The 18,845-nt window shown below is 71.3% G+C and overlaps 6 pseudogenes; all 6 read left to right on the top strand.

The window, feature by feature from the left end:
* Positions 1-771: 771 nt before the first annotated feature.
* LOC148756172 (5S ribosomal RNA) lies at positions 772-891 on the top strand (annotated as a pseudogene).
* Positions 892-2,126: 1,235 nt separating this feature from the next.
* On the top strand, positions 2,127-2,246 carry LOC148756171 (5S ribosomal RNA; annotated as a pseudogene).
* Positions 2,247-6,949: 4,703 nt separating this feature from the next.
* On the top strand, positions 6,950-7,069 carry LOC148756170 (5S ribosomal RNA; annotated as a pseudogene).
* Positions 7,070-8,304: 1,235 nt separating this feature from the next.
* LOC148756169 (5S ribosomal RNA) lies at positions 8,305-8,424 on the top strand (annotated as a pseudogene).
* A 5,846-nt stretch (positions 8,425-14,270) lies between these two features.
* On the top strand, positions 14,271-14,390 carry LOC148756168 (5S ribosomal RNA; annotated as a pseudogene).
* Positions 14,391-15,629: 1,239 nt separating this feature from the next.
* Positions 15,630-15,749, top strand: LOC148756167 (5S ribosomal RNA; annotated as a pseudogene).
* The last annotated feature ends 3,096 nt before the right edge of the window (positions 15,750-18,845 follow it).

Genomic DNA, 18,845 nt, shown 5'->3' with positions numbered 1-18,845 from the left:
CCACGCAGCACCCCTCCACGCGAGGCCCAGAGCCTGGAAAGTGCTCTCTGCAAGTCTGTCCCCACAGTCCCCGTCTGTCTCTCTCCGCCTACCTCTTGCTCCGTCTCTGGCCTTCTCTCATCCTCTCTCTCAACACCCTGGGTCAGGAGAGGTGATGTGTAGCCAGTGAAGTGACCAGTGATCGGGCGGGACGCCGGTCGCTGATGAGGGGCGAGGGCCCAGACAGAAGGCTGTGTGACGAAGGGTGGCGGCAGTCTGGAGGTGCTGCCCCCTGGTCGCGGGTGGCTCTCCCTGGCTTTGGGCCAGTGGGTGGGGCCGGCCAGGGCCAGGGCCTGGGTTGCACGTCCCTAGGGTGGAGGGGACTGAGAGGACCCTGCGACCCCCTCGGTGGCCCTGAGTGGTGGGGACAGCACAGCAGCAAGGGGGGTGTGCGGTTGTGGGGCTGGGGGCGGGATGAGAGGGGTTGGGGTAGGGGGGCGTGGTAAAAGCCATTCCGGGCGTGGGGAGTCCCAGGATGCCAGGGCGCCCAGACATATGTCACAGTCAGGGAAGTGACAGAGGCCTGTGGAGCCACTGGGGGGCGCGAAGGGGCCTCGCTGCGGGCCAGGAGTAGCCCGTCGCCCACACCAGCGGCGACCGGAGGAGGCGGGGAGCGGGCGGGAGGCACTCGGGCAGACATGCTCGCCACCCGAGCGGCCCAGCAGCATGGCGCGTGCGCTCAGGAGGCAAGTCGGGAGCAGGCTCTTGGAGTGCCGGGAGCCGGGTCCCAGTGCCTAAGGCCATACCACCCTGAACGCAGCAGATCTCGTCTGATCTCGGAAGCGAAGCAGGGTCTGTCCTGGTTAGTACTTGGATGGGAGACCGCCTGGGAATACCTGTTGGCTTTTGCTAGCGTCTCCTTTTGCATCGCCGCTCCGGCGTGGCTCCCTCCGAACCCCTGCCGCCCCTTGCCCCTCTGCAGCCTCCCAGCCAGCCGCAGGTCCCCCTGACCAGCAGAGGGTCAGCCGCCCGGCACTACAAGCTGGCAGCCCCGGCCGCACACCAGGCCCGTGGGCCAGGGCTCCCCCCCCACACCCTCCTCTCAGTCCTCTTCGGTCCCGCAGGCCGTCATCGCGAATCCTTCGCCGACGCGCGGTCGCCGCCACCGCCGCCTGCGCCAAAGCCACCGCCACCACCGGGCTCCCCACACCCCCCCCCCCAGCGCTGCCCTCGCCCCCGCCCCTGTCCCCGCCCCCGCCGCCGCCACCGCCAAACTCCCTCAAACTCCCTCCTGTGCTCTCCCCACCTCGGCCGCCAGCACCGCGCTCCCCATCTCCGCCACCAGTGCTGCCCTCTCCCCCTCCCCCGCCCCCGCTGCCGCCATTGCCGCACTCCCTCAATTCCCTCCTCTGCTCTCCCCGCCTCCAGCACCCCCATCTTCCCGCCCCCGCCCCAGCCCCCGCCGCCACCAATGCCATACTCGCTCAGTCTCCCGCCTCTGCTCTCCCGGCCTCCGCCGCCAGCACCGCCCTCACGCCCTCCCCAGCCCCCGCCGCCACCGCCGCCGCCATCGGCCCCCGTGTCCCAGCGCCCACCGTCAAAGCCCCCATTGTCGCCGCCGCCATCGCCGCCCTGGCGCCATCCACGCGGTTGCCATCGCCTACCTCGCCACCCTCCCCTGCCTCCGCCGCCGCCGCCGCCGCCGCCGCGGCAGCCGCCCCCGCCGCCGCCGCGGGGTCCTCCCACAACTCCCAGGCCCAGGGTTGCCTGCTGGTGCAGGCCTCCACCAGCCTTGGGGCTGCGGTTGGGGGTAAACCTGGTGGCGGTAGGGGGGCGGGTTGTATGCCGGTCTGGGTGCGGGGAGTCCCAGGATGCCAGAGTTCCACGACTTCTGGCACCATCAGGGAAGTGGCAGTGTCCCATGGAGCCCCGGGTGGCGCGAAGGGGCCTCGCTGTCGGCCAGGAGTAGCCCGCCGCCCACGCCAGGGGCATTAGGAAGAGGCGGGGAGCCGGACTGGGGGGGGACGCGGTGCTGGCAGAGCCGGCCCGCGGGTCGATGCTCGCCACCGGAGCGGCTCATCTGCATGGCGGGCGCTCACGAGACAGGCCGGGAGCAGGCTCTTGGGGCGCGGGAGCCGGGTCCCAGCGTCTACGGCCATACCACCCTGAACGCACCCGATCTCCTCTGATCTCGGGAGCTAAGCAGGGAGGGGCCTGGTTAGTACTTGCATGGGAGACCGCCTGGGAATACCTGTAGGCTTTTGCTCGCCTCTCCTTTTGCGCCGCCGCCCCGGCGTGCCTCCCTCCGAATCCCTGCCGCCCCTTGCCCCTCTGCAACCCCTGCAGCCGCCCAGCCAGCCGAAGGACCCCCTGGCCAGAGGAGGGACAGCCGCCCAGCACTACAAGCTCGCATCCCCGGCCGCACACCAGGCCTGTCGGCCAGGGCTCCCCCCCTCTCCCTCTTCTTAGTGCTCTTCGCCGAGGCAGGCCGTCAGCCTGCAGCAGCCAGCCGCGTCTAGGTCGCCGCCGCCGCCACCGCCATCGCAGGGCTCCCTCTCGCTCCCCGACCCTGCCGCCGCCGCAACCCCCAACGCCCAAGCCCAGGGCTGCCTGCCGGCGCAGGCTTCCACCAGGCTCTCTCCATCCCAGGACGTGCCGGTCCTTTGCACCTCGGCCCGAGCCCAGGGGACGCCCATCCCTGCGCCTGCCCCTGGGCCCCGAGACACAGGATCGGCGTGTCCTCGGGCAAACGGGACGCCCACCCGCCCCGCCCCACCGGAGTCTTCTGTCTCCGCGGGCAGGCACCTCTCCCCACACCCCCGCGCGTCCCCTCCCGTCTCCCACAAGAGCCAGGAGCCCTCCCTTCCCGCCGGCCACGGTGTCCCCGACACAAAGGGCACAAAGAGCCGGGACAAACCAGGGGACGGCGGGAGCAGCACCCCAACACACCACGCGCCATCGACTCCAGGGGAGACCGCCACAAGGGAAGAGCAGGCACGCAGGCACACAATCCTCACAACCAGGGTGCCTGGGGGCTGCCACTCTCCTCCCGCGGGCGGGTCCCTGGGCGGGGCTCAGAGCCCACTGGCCCTCCGGAGACCCTGGCGGCCCGCCCCGGGGGCTTCAATGGTGACTGCCAACGCCAGGGCAATGCCTCCTTGGCGGAGCCCAGCCCCGGGCACGACCACACTCCGGTGGAGAAGCCACCACTTCAACACAGCCTCAGTGCGTCTGTCCCAGTCCGTGTGCCCGAATGTGCGTCCCTCCCACCCTCCCCCACCCCATGTCTGTCTGGCTCTGTGACGTGCCTGTTGGGTTCTGGCTCTGGCTCAGGAGCTCTCTCCCCGCGTGCCTGCCCCCTCTTTCTCTGTCTCTGTCCATGTCTCTCTGTATGTCTAGACACATACACGTACATATACGTGTATATTTCCATCTCGCTCCCTCTTACTCCTCCTCCCGTTCTGTCTGTCTGTCCCTGTCCTGCGGGGACTCTAGTCCCTCTGCCCGCACAAGAACGCAGGATTTGGCGAGGCCAAGAAGGAACACCCACAGAGCCACGGATAGGGGGCTCATAGCACCATGTCTCACGGGCGGCTGGCTTGGAGACACGGCAAGCCGGAGCCGCGCGATCCCCCACCTGCTGGCCGATTCTCTGCCAACCAACAGACCCACCAAGCCGGCCCACTGCAGTCCGCGCCCCTCTGCAATTTGCAGTCCACCATCCGCGCTTCCTAGCTTGGCCACCGCAGCTCTGCCGGTGTCCAATGGCCAACTGGCAACAGCTGAAGGCCAAGCGGTAACAGCTGATGTCAGTGCAGCCCCACGCAGTACCCCCGTCCCCCGGTACCCCCGTCTCCCCGTCACCCCTGTCTCCGTTCCCCCGGTTCCCCGTCTTCCTGTCCCCCGTCTCCCGGGTCCCCCGTCCCCACGTTCCACCATCCCCCCTATTCCGGTCCCCCCCGTCCCCTGTTCCCCCCGTCCCCTGATCCCCCTGTTCCCCCGTACCCCCATCCACCCTCTCCCAGTCCACCCGTCCCCCGGTGCCCCCGTCCCCCCAGTGCCCCATCCCCCGTCCCCCGCTCCCCCGTCCCCCCAGTCCCCCCACGCCCCTGGTCCACCCGTCCCCCATTCCCTCGTCTCCCGGTCCCCCCCTCCCCGGGTCCCCCGACCCCCGTTCCCCCGTCTCCCGGTCCTCCGTCTCGCGGTCCACCTGTCCCCCGGTCCCCCAGTCCCAACGTCTCCCCGTCCCCCCGTCCCTCCTTCGCCTGGTCCCCCCGTCCCCCCATACCCCCGGTCTCCCGTTCCCCGGTCCCCCGTCGCCTCCTGGTCCCCCGGTCCCCCGGTTCCCCCGGCGCCCAGGCGCCCTTCTACCGGTCCCCCCGTTCCCCGGTCGCCCCGTCTCCCGGTCCCCAGTCTCCCGGTCCCCTGTCTCCCGGTCGCCCGGTCTTCCGGTCCCCCGGTCCTCCGTCCAGTGTTACCCCCTTCCCCCGGTCCCCCGGTCCCCCCATCTCCCTGTCCCTCTGTCTCCCGGTCCGGCCGCACACCCATCCCCCCGTCTCCCGGTCCCCCGTCTCCCGGTCGCCCGGTCCCCAGGTCCCCCGTCTCCCGGTCCCCTCATCCCCTGGACCCCCAACCCCCGGTCCCTGGTCCCCCGGTCCCCCAGTCCCCCGGTTCCCCCATCGCCCTGGCCCCCGTCTACCGATCCCCCAGTTCTCCGTTCGCCCCGTCTTCCGGTCCTCCCGTCCCACAGTCTCCCGTCTCCCGGTGTCCCATCTCCCGGTCACCCCGTCCCCGGTCCCCCGTCTCGCGGTCCCCCGTCTCCTAGTCGCCCCGTTCCCCGGTACCCGATCTCCCGGTCCCCTCATCCCCCAGTCCCCCAACCCCCGGTCCCCCGGTCCCCCCGTCCCCCGGTCCCCGGTCCCCCGGTCCCCCCATCTCCCGGTCCACTGGTACCCCCGTCCCCCCAGTCCATTCATGCCCCTGGTCACCCCGTCGCCCGGTCCCCTATCCCCCGGTCCCCCCAACCTCCGGTCCCCCGGTCCGCGGGTCCCCTGGTCCCCCCATCCGCCGTTCCCCCGGTCCCCCCCGTCTCCGTTGCCCCGGTCCCCCCGTCCCCCGGTCCCCCCGTCCCCCGGTCCCCCCGACCCTCCAGTCCCCCTGTCCCTCTGTCTCCCGGTCCCCCCGTCACCCCGTCCCCCCGGCCCCAGGTCCCCCATCTCCCGGTCCCCCCGTCTCACGGTCCCCCGTTCCCCCGTTTCCCGGTCCCCCCCTCCCCATGTCCCTCGTCCCCCAGTACCCTCGTACTCCTGTCCCTCCATCCACCGGTCTCCTGGTCCCTCCGTCCCACCGTCCGCCAGTCCCACCGTCCTCTCATTCCCCCAATCCCCCAGTCCCCCAGTCTCCCTGTCCCCCAATTCCCCGGTCTCCCTTTCCCCTGGTACCGTGTCCCCCCATCTCCCGGTCCCCCCGTCCCCTGGTCCCACTGTCTCCCAGTACCCAGTCCCCCTGTCCCCCCGGTCCCCCGGTCCCCTTGTCCCCCCATCCCCCAGTCCCCCCGTCCCCCCGGCCCTCTCGTACTCCCGTCCCCCCATCTTCCGGTCACCCCTTCCCCCCGTCCCACATGCCCCCGTCTCCCAGACCCCCCGTCCCCCGGTTCTCCCAGTTCCAACGGTCGCCCTGTCCCCCTGCCCCCCTTCCCCCATCTCCTGGTACCCCGTCCCCCGGTACCCCCGCCCCGGGTTCCTACAGTCCCACCGTTCTCCCTGTCCCCCCCCTTACACCCGTCTCCCGGTCCCCTGTCCCCTGGTCCTCCCGTCCCCCGGTCCCCCTGTCCCCCCGTTCTGTCTGTTGGTCCCTGTCCTGCGGGGACTCTAGTCCCTCTGCCCGCACAAGAACCCAGGATTTGGCGAGGCCAAGAAGGAACACCAACAGAGCCACGGATAGGGGGCTCATAGCACCATGTCTCACGGGCAGCTGGCTTGGAGACACGGCAAGCCGGAGCCGCCCGATCCCCAACCTGCCGGCCGATTCTCTGCCAACCAACAGACCCACCAAGCCGGCCCACTGCAGTCCGCGCCCCTCTGCAATTTGCAGTCCACCATCCGCGCTTCCTAGCTTGGCCACCGCAGCTCTGCCAGTGGCCAATGGCCAACTGGCAACAGCTGATGGCCAAGCGGTAACAGCTGATGTCCGTGCAGCCCCCACGCAGCACCCCTCCACGCGAGGCCCAGAGCCTGGAAAGTGCTCTCTGCAAGTCTGTCCCCACAGTCCCCGTCTGTCTCTCTCCGCCTACCTCTTGCTCCGTCTCTGGCCTTCTCTCATCCTCTCTCTCAACACCCTGGGTCAGGAGAGGTGATGTGTAGCCAGTGAAGTGACCAGTGATCGGGCGGGACGCCGGTCGCTGATGAGGGGCGAGGGCCCAGACAGAAGGCTGTGTGACGAAGGGTGGCGGCAGTCTGGAGGTGCTGCCCCCTGGTCGCGGGTGGCTCTCCCTGGCTTTGGGCCAGTGGGTGGGGCCGGCCAGGGCCAGGGCCTGGGTTGCACGTCCCTAGGGTGGAGGGGACTGAGAGGACCCTGCGACCCCCTCGGTGGCCCTGAGTGGTGGGGACAGCACAGCAGCAAGGGGGGTGTGCGGTTGTGGGGCTGGGGGGGGATGAGAGGGGTTGGGGTAGGGGGGCGTGGTAAAAGCCATTCCGGGCGTGGGGAGTCCCAGGATGCCAGGGCGCCCAGACATATGTCACAGTCAGGGAAGTGACAGAGGCCTGTGGAGCCACTGGGGGGCGCGAAGGGGCCTCGCTGCGGGCCAGGAGTAGCCCGTCGCCCACACCAGCGGCGATCGGAGGAGGCGGGGAGCGGGCGGGAGGCACTCGGGCAGACATGCTCGCCACCCGAGCGGCCCAGCAGCATGGCGCGTGCGCTCAGGAGGCAAGTCGGGAGCAGGCTCTTGGAGTGCCGGGAGCCGGGTCCCAGTGCCTAAGGCCATACCACCCTGAACGCAGCAGATCTCGTCTGATCTCGGAAGCGAAGCAGGGTCTGTCCTGGTTAGTACTTGGATGGGAGACCGCCTGGGAATACCTGTTGGCTTTTGCTAGCGTCTCCTTTTGCATCGCCGCTCCGGCGTGGCTCCCTCCGAACCCCTGCCGCCCCTTGCCCCTCTGCAGCCTCCCAGCCAGCCGCAGGTCCCCCTGACCAGCAGAGGGTCAGCCGCCCGGCACTACAAGCTGGCAGCCCCGGCCGCACACCAGGCCCGTGGGCCAGGGCTCCCCCCCCACACCCTCCTCTCAGTCCTCTTCGGTCCCGCAGGCCGTCATCGCGCATCCTTCGCCGACGCGCGGTCGCCGCCACCGCCGCCTGCGCCAAAGCCACCGCCACCACCGGGCTCCCCACACCCCCCCCCCCAGCGCTGCCCTCGCCCCCGCCCCTGTCCCCGCCCCCGCCGCCGCCACCGCCAAACTCCCTCAAACTCCCTCCTGTGCTCTCCCCACCTCGGCCGCCAGCACCGCGCTCCCCATCTCCGCCACCAGTGCTGCCCTCTCCCCCTCCCCCGCCCCCGCTGCCGCCATTGCCGCACTCCCTCAATTCCCTCCTCTGCTCTCCCCGCCTCCAGCACCCCCATCTTCCCGCCCCCGCCCCAGCCCCCGCCGCCACCAATGCCATACTCGCTCAGTCTCCCGCCTCTGCTCTCCCGGCCTCCGCCGCCAGCACGGCCCTCACGCCCTCCCCAGCCCCCGCCGCCACCGCCGCCGCCATCGGCCCCCGTGTCCCAGCGCCCACCGTCAAAGCCCCCATTGTCGCCGCCGCCATCGCCGCCCTGGCGCCATCCACGCGGTTGCCATCGCCTACCTCGCCACCCTCCCCTGCCTCCGCCGCCGCCGCCGCCGCCGCCGCCGCAGCCGCCCCCGCCGCCGCCGCGGGGTCCTCCCACAACTCCCAGGCCCAGGGTTGCCTGCTGGTGCAGGCCTCCACCAGCCTTGGGGCTGCGGTTGGGGGTAAACCTGGTGGCGGTAGGGGGGCGGGTTGTATGCCGGTCTGGGTGCGGGGAGTCCCAGGATGCCAGAGTTCCACGACTTCTGGCACCATCAGGGAAGTGGCAGTGTCCCATGGAGCCCCGGGTGGCGCGAAGGGGCCTCGCTGTCGGCCAGGAGTAGCCCGCCGCCCACGCCAGGGGCATTAGGAAGAGGCGGGGAGCCGGACTGGGGGGGGACGCGGTGCTGGCAGAGCCGGCCCGCGGGTCGATGCTCGCCACCGGAGCGGCTCATCTGCATGGCGGGCGCTCACGAGACAGGCCGGGAGCAGGCTCTTGGGGCGCGGGAGCCGGGTCCCAGCGTCTACGGCCATACCACCCTGAACGCGCCCGATCTCCTCTGATCTCGGGAGCTAAGCAGGGAGGGGCCTGGTTAGTACTTGCATGGGAGACCGCCTGGGAATACCTGTAGGCTTTTGCTCGCCTCTCCTTTTGCGCCGCCGCCCCGGCGTGCCTCCCTCCGAATCCCTGCCGCCCCTTGCCCCTCTGCAACCCCTGCAGCCGCCCAGCCAGCCGAAGGACCCCCTGGCCAGAGGAGGGACAGCCGCCCAGCACTACAAGCTCGCATCCCCGGCCGCACACCAGGCCTGTCGGCCAGGGCTCCCCCCCTCTCCCTCTTCTTAGTGCTCTTCGCCGAGGCAGGCCGTCAGCCTGCAGCAGCCAGCCGCGTCTAGGTCGCCGCCGCCGCCACCGCCATCGCAGGGCTCCCTCTCGCTCCCCGACCCTGCCGCCGCCGCAACCCCCAACGCCCAAGCCCAGGGCTGCCTGCCGGCGCAGGCTTCCACCAGGCTCTCTCCATCCCAGGACGTGCCGGTCCTTTGCACCTCGGCCCGAGCCCAGGGGACGCCCATCCCTGCGCCTGCCCCTGGGCCCCGAGACACAGGATCGGCGTGTCCTCGGGCAAACGGGACGCCCACCCGACCCGCCCCACCGGAGTCTTCTGTCTCCGCGGGCAGGCACCTCTCCCCACACCCCCGCGCGTCCCCTCCCGTCTCCCACAAGAGCCAGGAGCCCTCCCTTCCCGCCGGCCACGGTGTCCCCGACACAAAGGGCACAAAGAGCCGGGACAAACCAGGGGACGGCGGGAGCAGCACCCCAACACACCACGCGCCATCGACTCCAGGGGAGACCGCCACAAGGGAAGAGCAGGCACGCAGGCACACAATCCTCACAACCAGGGTGCCTGGGGGCTGCCACTCTCCTCCCGCGGGCGGGTCCCTGGGCGGGGCTCAGAGCCCACTGGCCCTCCGGAGACCCTGGCGGCCCGCCCCGGGGGCTTCAATGGTGACTGCCAACGCCAGGGCAATGCCTCCTTGGCGGAGCCCAGCCCCGGGCACGACCACACTCCGGTGGAGAAGCCACCACTTCAACACAGCCTCAGTGCGTCTGTCCCAGTCCGTGTGCCCGAATGTGCGTCCCTCCCACCCTCCCCCACCCCATGTCTGTCTGGCTCTGTGACGTGCCTGTTGGGTTCTGGCTCTGGCTCAGGAGCTCTCTCCCCGCGTGCCTGCCCCCTCTTTCTCTGTCTCTGTCCATGTCTCTCTGTATGTCTAGACACATACACGTACATATACGTGTATATTTCCATCTCGCTCCCTCTTACTCCTCCTCCCGTTCTGTCTGTCTGTCCCTGTCCTGCGGGGACTCTAGTCCCTCTGCCCGCACAAGAACGCAGGATTTGGCGAGGCCAAGAAGGAACACCCACAGAGCCACGGATAGGGGGCTCATAGCACCATGTCTCACGGGCGGCTGGCTTGGAGACACGGCAAGCCGGAGCCGCCCGATCCCCCACCTGCTGGCCGATTCTCTGCCAACCAACAGACCCACCAAGCCGGCCCACTGCAGTCCGCGCCCCTCTGCAATTTGCAGTCCACCATCCGCGCTTCCTAGCTTGGCCACCGCAGCTCTGCCGGTGTCCAATGGCCAACTGGCAACAGCTGAAGGCCAAGCGGTAACAGCTGATGTCAGTGCAGCCCCACGCAGTAACCCCGTCCCCCGGTACCCCCGTCTCCCCGTCACCCCTGTCTCCGTTCCCCCGGTTCCCGTCTTCCTGTCCCCCGTCTCCCGGGTCCCCCGTCCCCACGTTCCACCATCCCCCCTATTCCGGTCCCCCCCGTCCCCTGTTCCCCCCGTCCCCTGATCCCCCTGTTCCCCCGTACCCCCATCCACCCTCTCCCAGTCCACCCGTCCCCCGGTGCCCCCGTCCCCCCAGTGCCCCATCCCCCATCCCCCGCTCCCCCGTCCCCCCAGTCCCCCCACGCCCCTGGTCCACCCGTCCCCCATTCCCTCGTCTCCCGGTCCCCCCCTCCCCGGGTCCCCCGACCCCCGTTCCCCCGTCTCCCGGTCCTCCGTCTCGCGGTCCTCCTGTCCCCCGGTCCCCCAGTCCCAACGTCTCCCCGTCCCCCCGTCCCTCCTTCGCCTGGTCCCCCCGTCCCCCCATACCCCCGGTCTCCCGTTCCCCGGTCCCCCGTCTCCTGGTCCCCCGTTCCCCCGGTTTCCCCGGCGCCCAGGCGCCCTTCTACCGGTCCCCCCGTTCCCCGGTCGCCCCGTCTCCCGGTCCCCAGTCTCCCGGTCCCCTGTCTCCCGGTCGCCCGGTCTTCCGGTCCCCCGGTCCTCCGTCCAGTGTTACCCCCTTCCCCCGGTCCCCCGGTCCCCCCATCTCCCTGTCCCTCTGTCTCCCGGTCCGGCCGCACACCCATCCCCCCGTCTCCCGGTCCCCCGTCTCCCGGTCGCCCGGTTTCCAGGTCCCCCGTCTCCCGGTCCCCTCATCCCCTGGACCCCCAACCCCGGTCCCTGGTCCCCCGGTCCCCCAGTCCCCCGGTTCCCCCATCGCCCTGGCCCCCGTCTACCGATCCCCCAGTTCTCCGTTCGCCCCGTCTTCCGGTCCTCCCGTCCCACAGTCTCCCGTCTCCCGGTGTCCCATCTCCCGGTCACCCCGTCCCCGGTCCCCCGTCTCGCGGTCCCCCGTCTCCTAGTCGCCCCGTTCCCCGGTACCCGATCTCCCGGTCCCCTCATCCCCCAGTCCCCCAACCCCCGGTCCCCCGGTCCCCCCGTCCCCCGGTCCCCAGTCCCCCGGTCCCCCCATCTCCCGGTCCACTGGTACCCCCGTCCCCCCAGTCCATTCATGCCCCTGGTCACCCCGTCGCCCGGTCCCCTATCCCCCGGTCCCCCCAACCTCCGGTCCCCCGGTCCGCGGGTCCCCTGGTCCCCCCATCCGCCGTTCCCCCGGTCCCCCCCGTCTCCGTTGCCCCGGTCCCCCCGTCCCCCGGTCCCCCCGTCCCCTGATCCCCCTGTTCCCCCGTACCCCCATCCACCCTCTCCCAGTCCACCCGTCCCCCGGTGCCCCCGTCCCCCCAGTGCCCCATCCCCCGTCCCCCGCTCCCCCGTCCCCCCAGTCCCCCCACGCCCCTGGTCCACCCGTCCCCCATTCCCTCGTCTCCCGGTCCCCCCCTCCCCGGGTCCCCCGACCCCCGTTTCCCCGTCTCCCGGTCCTCCGTCTCGCGGTCCACCTGTCCCACGGTCCCCCAGTCCCAACGTCTCCCCGTCCCCCCGTCCCTCCTTCGCCTGGTCCCCCCGTCCCCCCATACCCCCGGTCTCCCGTTCCCCGGTCCCCCGTCGCCTCCTGGTCCCCCGGTCCCCCGGTTCCCCCGGCGCCCAGGCGCCCTTCTACCGGTCCCCCCGTTCCCCGGTCGCCCCGTCTCCCGGTCCCCAGTCTCCCGGTCCCCTGTCTCCCGGTCGCCCGGTCTTCCGGTCCCCCGGTCCTCCGTCCAGTGTTACCCCCTTCCCCCGGTCCCCCGGTCCCCCCATCTCCCTGTCCCTCTGTCTCCCGGTCCGGCCGCACACCCATCCCCCCGTCTCCCGGTCCCCCGTCTCCCGGTCGCCCGGTCCCCAGGTCCCCCGTCTCCCGGTCCCCTCATCCCCTGGACCCCCAACCCCCGGTCCCTGGTCCCCCGGTCCCCCAGTTCCCCGGTTCCCCCATCGCCCTGGCCCCCGTCTACCGATCCCCCAGTTCTCCGTTCGCCCCGTCTTCCGGTCCTCCCGTCCCACAGTCTCCCGTCTCCCGGTGTCCCATCTCCCGGTCACCCCGTCCCCGGTCCCCCGTCTCGCGGTCCCCCGTCTCCTAGTCGCCCCGTTCCCCGGTACCCGATCTCCCGGTCCCCTCATCCCCCAGTCCCCCAACCCCCGGTCCCCCGGTCCCCCCGTCCCCCGGTCCCCGGTCCCCCGGTCCCCCCATCTCCCGGTCCACTGGTACCCCCGTCCCCCCAGTCCATTCATGCCCCTGGTCACCCCGTCGCCCGGTCCCCTATCCCCCGGTCCCCCCAACCTCCGGTCCCCCGGTCCGCGGGTCCCCTGGTCCCCCCATCCGCCGTTCCCCCGGTCCCCCCGTCTCCGTTGCCCCGGTCCCCCCATCCCCCGGTCCCCCCATCCCCTGGTCCCCCCGACCCTCCAGTCCCCCTGTCCCTCTGTCTCCCGGTCCCCCCGTCACCCCGTCCCCCCGGCCCCAGGTCCCCCATCTCCCGGTCCCCCCGTCTCACGGTCCCCCGTTCCCCCGTTTCCCGGTCCCCCCCTCCCCATGTCCCTCGTCCCCCAGTACCCTCGTACTCCTGTCCCTCCATCCACCGGTCTCCTGGTCCCTCCGTCCCACCGTCCGCCAGTCCCACCGTCCTCTCATTCCCCCAATCCCCCAGTCCCCCAGTCTCCCTGTCCCCCAATTCCCCGGTCTCCCTTTCCCCTGGTACCGTGTCCCCCCATCTCCCGGTCCCCCCGTCCCCTGGTCCCACTGTCTCCCAGTACCCAGTCCCCCTGTCCCCCCGGTCCCCCGGTCCCCTTGTCCCCCCATCCCCCAGTCCCCCCGTCCCCCCGGCCCTCTCGTACTCCCGTCCCCCCATCTTCCGGTCACCCCTTCCCCCCGTCCCACATGCCCCCGTCTCCCAGACCCCCCGTCCCCCGGTTCTCCCAGTTCCAACGGTCTCCCTGTCCCCCTGCCCCCCTTCCCCCATCTCCTGGTACCCCGTCCCCCGGTACCCCCGCCCCGGGTTCCTACAGTCCCACCGTTCTCCCTGTCCCCCCCCTTACACCCGTCTCCCGGTCCCCTGTCCCCCGGTCCTCCCGTCCCCCGGTCCCCCTGTCCCCCCGTTCTGTCTGTCGGTCCCTGTCCTGCGGGGACTCTAGTCCCTCTGCCCGCACAAGAACCCAGGATTTGGCGAGGCCAAGAAGGAACACCAACAGAGCCACGGATAGGGGGCTCATAGCACCATGTCTCACGGGCAGCTGGCTTGGAGACACGGCAAGCCGGAGCCGCCCGATCCCCAACCTGCCGGCCGATTCTCTGCCAACCAACAGACCCACCAAGCCGGCCCACTGCAGTCCGCGCCCCTCTGCAATTTGCAGTCCACCATCCGCGCTTCCTAGCTTGGCCACCGCAGCTCTGCCAGTGGCCAATGGCCAACTGGCAACAGCTGATGGCCAAGCGGTAACAGCTGATGTCCGTGCAGCCCCCACGCAGCACCCCTCCACGCGAGGCCCAGAGCCTGGAAAGTGCTCTCTGCAAGTCTGTCCCCACAGTCCCCGTCTGTCTCTCTCCGCCTACCTCTTGCTCCGTCTCTGGCCTTCTCTCATCCTCTCTCTCAACACCCTGGGTCAGGAGAGGTGATGTGTAGCCAGTGAAGTGACCAGTGATCGGGCGGGACGCCGGTCGCTGATGAGGGGCGAGGGCCCAGACAGAAGGCTGTGTGACGAAGGGTGGCGGCAGTCTGGAGGTGCTGCCCCCTGGTCGCGGGTGGCTCTCCCTGGCTTTGGGCCAGTGGGTGGGGCCGGCCAGGGCCAGGGCCTGGGTTGCACGTCCCTAGGGTGGAGGGGACTGAGAGGACCCTGCGACCCCCTCGGTGGCCCTGAGTGGTGGGGACAGCACAGCAGCAAGGGGGGTGTGCGGTTGTGGGGCTGGGGGGGGATGAGAGGGGTTGGGGTAGGGGGGCGTGGTAAAAGCCATTCCGGGCGTGGGGAGTCCCAGGATGCCAGGGCGCCCAGACATATGTCACAGTCAGGGAAGTGACAGAGGCCTGTGGAGCCACTGGGGGGCGCGAAGGGGCCTCGCTGCGGGCCAGGAGTAGCCCGTCGCCCACACCAGCGGCGATCGGAGGAGGCGGGGAGCGGGCGGGAGGCACTCGGGCAGACATGCTCGCCACCCGAGCGGCCCAGCAGCATGGCGCGTGCGCTCAGGAGGCAAGTCGGGAGCAGGCTCTTGGAGTGCCGGGAGCCGGGTCCCAGTGCCTAAGGCCATACCACCCTGAACGCAGCAGATCTCGTCTGATCTCGGAAGCGAAGCAGGGTCTGTCCTGGTTAGTACTTGGATGGGAGACCGCCTGGGAATACCTGTTGGCTTTTGCTAGCGTCTCCTTTTGCATCGCCGCTCCGGCGTGGCTCCCTCCGAACCCCTGCCGCCCCTTGCCCCTCTGCAGCCTCCCAGCCAGCCGCAGGTCCCCCTGACCAGCAGAGGGTCAGCCGCCCGGCACTACAAGCTGGCAGCCCCGGCCGCACACCAGGCCCGTGGGCCAGGGCTCCCCCCCCACACCCTCCTCTCAGTCCTCTTCGGTCCCGCAGGCCGTCATCGCGCATCCTTCGCCGACGCGCGGTCGCCGCCACCGCCGCCTGCGCCAAAGCCACCGCCACCACCGGGCTCCCCACACCCCCCCCCCCAGCGCTGCCCTCGCCCCCGCCCCTGTCCCCGCCCCCGCCGCCGCCACCGCCAAACTCCCTCAAACTCCCTCCTGTGCTCTCCCCACCTCGGCCGCCAGCACCGCGCTCCCCATCTCCGCCACCAGTGCTGCCCTCTCCCCCTCCCCCGCCCCCGCTGCCGCCATTGCCGCACTCCCTCAATTCCCTCCTCTGCTCTCCCCGCCTCCAGCACCGCCATCTTCCCCGCCCCCGCCCCAGCCCCCGCCGCCACCAATGCCATACTCGCTCAGTCTCCCGCCTCTGCTCTCCCGGCCTCCGCCGCCAGCACCGCCCTCACGCCCTCCCCAGCCCCCGCCGCCACCGCCGCCGCCATCGGCCCACGTGTCCCAGCGCCCACCGTCAAAGCCCCCATTGTCGCCGCCGCCATCGCCGCCCTGGCGCCATCCACGCGGTTGCCATCGCCTACCTCGCCACCCTCCCCTGCCTCCGCCGCCGCCGCCGTCGCCGCCGCCGCCGCAGCCGCCCCCGCCGCCGCCGCGGGGTCCTCCCACAACTCCCAGGCCCAGGGTTGCCTGCTGGTGCAGGCCTCCACCAGCCTTGGGGCTGCGGTTGGGGGTAAACCTGGTGGCGGTAGGGGGGCGGGTTGTATGCCGGTCTGGGTGCGGGGAGTCCCAGGATGCCAGAGTTCCACGACTTCTGGCACCATCAGGGAAGTGGCAGTGTCCCATGGAGCCCCGGGTGGCGCGAAGGGGCCTCGCTGTCGGCCAGGAGTAGCCCGCCGCCCACGCCAGGGGCATTAGGAAGAGGCGGGGAGCCGGACTGGGGGGGGACGCGGTGCTGGCAGAGCCGGCCCGCGGGTCGATGCTCGCCACCGGAGCGGCTCATCTGCATGGCGGGCGCTCACGAGACAGGCCGGGAGCAGGCTCTTGGGGCGCGGGAGCCGGGTCCCAGCGTCTACGGCCATACCACCCTGAACGCGCCCGATCTCCTCTGATCTCGGGAGCTAAGCAGGGAGGGGCCTGGTTAGTACTTGCATGGGAGACCGCCTGGGAATACCTGTAGGCTTTTGCTCGCCTCTCCTTTTGCGCCGCCGCCCCGGCGTGCCTCCCTCCGAATCCCTGCCGCCCCTTGCCCCTCTGCAACCCCTGCAGCCGCCCAGCCAGCCGAAGGACCCCCTGGCCAGAGGAGGGACAGCCGCCCAGCACTACAAGCTCGCATCCCCGGCCGCACACCAGGCCTGTCGGCCAGGGCTCCCCCCCTCTCCCTCTTCTTAGTGCTCTTCGCCGAGGCAGGCCGTCAGCCTGCAGCAGCCAGCCGCGTCTAGGTCGCCGCCGCCGCCACCGCCATCGCAGGGCTCCCTCTCGCTCCCCGACCCTGCCGCCGCCGCAACCCCCAACGCCCAAGCCCAGGGCTGCCTGCCGGCGCAGGCTTCCACCAGGCTCTCTCCATCCCAGGACGTGCCGGTCCTTTGCACCTCGGCCCGAGCCCAGGGGACGCCCATCCCTGCGCCTGCCCCTGGGCCCCGAGACACAGGATCGGCGTGTCCTCGGGCAAACGGGACACCCACCCGCCCCGCCCCACCGGAGTCTTCTGTCTCCGCGGGCAGGCACCTCTCCCCACACCCCCGCGCGTCCCCTCCCGTCTCCCACAAGAGCCAGGAGCCCTCCCTTCCCGCCGGCCACGGTGTCCCCGACACAAAGGGCACAAAGAGCCGGGACAAACCAGGGGACGGCGGGAGCAGCACCCCAACACACCACGCGCCATCGACTCCAGGGGAGACCGCCACAAGGGAAGAGCAGGCACGCAGGCACACAATCCTCACAACCAGGGTGCCTGGGGGCTGCCACTCTCCTCCCGCGGGCGGGTCCCTGGGCGGGGCTCAGAGCCCACTGGCCCTCCGGAGACCCTGGCGGCCCGCCCCGGGGGCTTCAATGGTGACTGCCAACGCCAGGGCAATGCCTCCTTGGCGGAGCCCAGCCCCGGGCACGACCACACTCCGGTGGAGAAGCCACCACTTCAACACAGCCTCAGTGCGTCTGTCCCAGTCCGTGTGCCCGAATGTGCGTCCCTCCCACCCTCCCCCACCCCATGTCTGTCTGGCTCTGTGACGTGCCTGTTGGGTTCTGGCTCTGGCTCAGGAGCTCTCTCCCCGCGTGCCTGCCCCCTCTTTCTCTGTCTCTGTCCATGTCTCTCTGTATGTCTAGACACATACACGTACATATACGTGTATATTTCCATCTCGCTCCCTCTTACTCCTCCTCCCGTTCTGTCTGTCTGTCCCTGTCCTGCGGGGACTCTAGTCCCTCTGCCCGCACAAGAACGCAGGATTTGGCGAGGCCAAGAAGGAACACCCACAGAGCCACGGATAGGGGGCTCATAGCACCATGTCTCACGGGCGGCTGGCTTGGAGACACGGCAAGCCGGAGCCGCCCGATCCCCCACCTGCTGGCCGATTCTCTGCCAACCAACAGACCCACCAAGCCGGCCCACTGCAGTCCGCGCCCCTCTGCAATTTGCAGTCCACCATCCGCGCTTCCTAGCTTGGCCACCGCAGCTCTGCCGGTGTCCAATGGCCAACTGGCAACAGCTGAAGGCCAAGCGGTAACAGCTGATGTCAGTGCAGCCCCACGCAGTACCCCCGTCCCCCGGTACCCCCGTCTCCCCGTCACCCCTGTCTCCGTTCCCCCGGTTCCCGTCTTCCTGTCCCCCGTCTCCCGGGTCCCCCGTCCCCACGTTCCACCATCCCCACTATTCCGGTCCCCCCCGTCCCCTGTTCCCCCCGTCCCCTGATCCCCCTGTTCCCCCGTACCCCCATCCACCCTCTCCCAGTCCACCCGTCCCCCGGTGCCCCCGTCCCCCCAGTGCCCCATCCCCCATCCCCCGCTCCCCCGTCCCCCCAGTCCCCCCACGCCCCTGGTCCACCCGTCCCCCATTCCCTCGTCTCCCGGTCCCCCCCTCCCCGGGTCCCCCGACCCCCGTTCCCCCGTCTCCCGGTCCTCCGTCTCGCGGTCCTCCTGTCCCCCGGTCCCCCAGTCCCAACGTCTCCCCGTCCCCCCGTCCCTCCTTCGCCTGGTCCCCCCGTCCCCCCATACCCCCGGTCTCCCGTTCCCCGGTCCCCCGTCTCCTGGTCCCCCGTTCCCCCGGTTTCCCCGGCGCCCAGGCGCCCTTCTACCGGTCCCCCCGTTCCCCGGTCGCCCCGTCTCCCGGTCCCCAGTCTCCCGGTCCCCTGTCTCCCGGTCGCCCGGTCTTCCGGTCCCCCGGTCCTCCGTCCAGTGTTACCCCCTTCCCCCGGTCCCCCGGTCCCCCCATCTCCCTGTCCCTCTGTCTCCCGGTCCGGCCGCACACCCATCCCCCCGTCTCCCGGTCCCCCGTCTCCCGGTCGCCCGGTTTCCAGGTCCCCCGTCTCCCGGTCCCCTCATCCCCTGGACCCCCAACCCCGGTCCCTGGTCCCCCGGTCCCCCAGTCCCCCGGTTCCCCCATCGCCCTGGCCCCCGTCTACCGATCCCCCAGTTCTCCGTTCGCCCCGTCTTCCGGTCCTCCCGTCCCACAGTCTCCCGTCTCCCGGTGTCCCATCTCCCGGTCACCCCGTCCCCGGTCCCCCGTCTCGCGGTCCCCCGTCTCCTAGTCGCCCCGTTCCCCGGTACCCGATCTCCCGGTCCCCTCATCCCCCAGTCCCCCAACCCCCGGTCCCCCGGTCCCCCCGTCCCCCGGTCCCCAGTCCCCCGGTCCCCCCATCTCCCGGTCCACTGGTACCCCCGTCCCCCCAGTCCATTCATGCCCCTGGTCACCCCGTCGCCCGGTCCCCTATCCCCCGGTCCCCCCAACCTCCGGTCCCCCGGTCCGCGGGTCCCCTGGTCCCCCCATCCGCCGTTCCCCCGGTCCCCCCCCGTCTCCGTTGCCCCGGTCCCCCCGTCCCCCGGTCCCCCCGTCCCCTGATCCCCCTGTTCCCCCGTACCCCCATCCACCCTCTCCCAGTCCACCCGTCCCCCGGTGCCCCCGTCCCCCCAGTGCCCCATCCCCGTCCCCCGCTCCCCCGTCCCCCCAGTCCCCCCACGCCCCTGGTCCACCCGTCCCCCATTCCCTCGTCTCCCGGTCCCCCCCTCCCCGGGTCCCCCGACCCCCGTTCCCCCGTCTCCCGGTCCTCCGTCTCGCGGTCCACCTGTCCCCC

This window comes from Rhinolophus sinicus, chromosome 12 (assembly GCF_057876585.1).
Source record: "Rhinolophus sinicus isolate RSI-liver-muscle chromosome 12, RSI-T2T, whole genome shotgun sequence".
In the NCBI taxonomy this organism is placed as follows: Eukaryota; Metazoa; Chordata; class Mammalia; order Chiroptera; family Rhinolophidae; genus Rhinolophus; species Rhinolophus sinicus.
Note: the sequence above shows the minus strand (reverse complement) of the source record. Positions and strands in the feature narration are given on the sequence as shown.